Below are 2,356 nucleotides of genomic sequence, written 5' to 3'. Positions count from 1 at the left end.
AGGTCCCCTTCGCTTATTTCAGCCTCTGCTTCCACCATCTTTCCCCAAGTTAACTGCTTCTAGCCTGCAGCCCTGTCCACATTCCTGCACAGTTCTAAGAAACTAGACGGAATAACTGCTGATACAGAGTCCATCTCGTGGTGGCCTTGATGACCCAGGTCCAGAGCAGAGCTTGGAGAGGGCCCAGGCTCCCGACAGTGAGTGAGGCAGTGGGGCTGGGTAGGTGGAACCTCAGAGACTTGGGAGTCCAATCCACCTGGCTCTCAATCCCGTCCTGATCAGGGAGCCCCAACCTGGGACCAAGCTCAATTTTCTAGTCCCTTCCAACCACCCTCACTGTAGTCTTTACCCCACAGACTGCTAGAGCTGGGAAAGGGCCTCAGGGGTGACCCAGGGAGAACACGTCACTTTGTAGATGGGGCAGGTCAGGCTCAGAGAGGGCGAGCAGCTTGTCCAGCTCACACAGCCCAAGTGACAGAGCCAGAAAGAGAGTTGCCAACTACCTGGCCAGGGCCCCCTGCTGAGCCTCAGCTCTGCTTCCCTCCTCCAACCTGACCCCAGTGGGTCTCCTCCCATCTGCCAGCGGGCTGTCCAGGGCACTCCTGGAATCACCTACAGCCCGGAGCTGGGTGAGGCCATGACGCAGGTAAGCACGGACCAGGCTTTGCTGGGCTGAAGGGGATGCGATGGGCGTGGAGTGTACTCCTCTCCTTCCCCCCCCCCCCAGGGGAAAGGTGCCTCTCGCCCCCGCCGTGCCCCTTCCCTGACGTTTCACTCACGCTGAGGAGGGGGCATTCTAAAAAGTGGAAACAAAGGATTCCCGACTGCTTTATAATCACAGCTCCAGCATTAACGGAACTGATGGGGACTGACAGGCAGAAAGGGATGCTTGCGGACGCCTGCATGGGGGCCCCGGCAGAGGGCCCAGGGCCTCCGGGTGCTGCTGCTTTGTCTTTTTACCTTCCCGCCTCCACGCCGCAGATGGGCACTCCTGGGGAGGTCCAGGCCTGGGGTAGGCAGGGACCGGGATGCCCCAGGGCTTTCAGCCTGGGGAACTCAGCCAAACCTGGGTCACCATCCATTTCTCCTCCTCTGGAGCTGATGGACTTGTGAAAGGACCCAAAATGTGCGCAGCAAGGACCCCTTTCAGAAAATCTGGGCATCCCTGGAGGCCCGGAGTGTGGCCCTCCTCACCATCACAGCCACAGGGACTGCAGGCCCCACAGCAGCTCGGGAAGGCTGCAGGACACTGGGTGCCCACGGGGCTGGGCCTGCTGGGTGGGGAGCACTCCTCAGAGGGCATCGTTCTTGGAACCAGCACTGTGGCAGGGGCTTCAGAGAGCAATGAACCCCAGAAACATTGTGCTCCCAGCTCCCAAGGGAGGGCACTGGGGTGGCAAAGCATCCCAGTCCCACCAGGGGCGTCCCTCCTTCCCGACAGTACCTTAGGTCGTCCACAGACAGCCCCTCGCCTTCCTCTCCTCACTCCTGCTTCTTTCCCCTCTGTCTCCCTCTCTTATCCATTCCTCCCTCCCCTTTCTGGGAAGCCGGTGGGGCAGGTAAGGGAGGAGAGAGGGTGTTTCCCCTCCACGAGGAGCCAGCAGTGAAACCATGTAGGTACTTTCATGGGGGAGATAGAGGGGCTGCTCCCTGGTGTCGTCTGGCCTCTGCCAGGGAGCAGAGCAAGGAAGGACATGAGAATGGAGGGGCCTGGAGGGTACTGGCCACACCAGGGGGAAGGATATGGTTTTCCTGCACTTTCTTCCCTCCCTATTCAGTCATATTCCTCTTGTCTTGCTTACCTCTTCCAGGAAGCCTTCCCTGACTGTCCCTCCAGGCCTCTCTGGGCTCCCAGGGACTGGAATTTCTCATTTTCTTCCTCCATGCCCCAAGCCCAGTATGACGCTGCCCTCGGGATCCCGGCTCTCCTGCCAGCCCTGGGGCCAGGGAGTCCCCCCAATACTGAGAAGGCTCTTAGGTCTGAAGCCTCTGGTTAGTCTGCTCTCTAGCCTGAGTGGACACTACTGGACCCTGTTCCTTTCTGGAGACGGGAGTAGGTTGGCCAGGGGGTCTGAGCACTCACAGCCCTTGGGGTAGTCAGGAAACCCCAGGACCCCCGCCACTGTCCATCCTTCTGCTCAGTTAACCAAGGCCTGCCTCAGAAAGGTCCACTCTCCTGCACTGCTCCCCAGGGACTCGGGTGGGGGTGGGAGGGGTAGAATGGAGACCCAAAGGAGCCTCTTTTGGAGGAAAGAGGGAAGATGGTTGCCGCTTTCCACTTGTCTGTGTGGAAAGTGTATTTGGAGGAGCTGCAGCCGGCCCCCCTGGTGACTCGGAGGGACAACACACGTTCAGT

Source organism: Miniopterus schreibersii, assembly GCF_964146895.1.
Source record: "Miniopterus schreibersii genome assembly, chromosome: 12".
In the NCBI taxonomy this organism is placed as follows: domain Eukaryota; kingdom Metazoa; phylum Chordata; class Mammalia; order Chiroptera; family Miniopteridae; genus Miniopterus; species Miniopterus schreibersii.
This window is presented reverse-complemented; position numbering follows the sequence as displayed.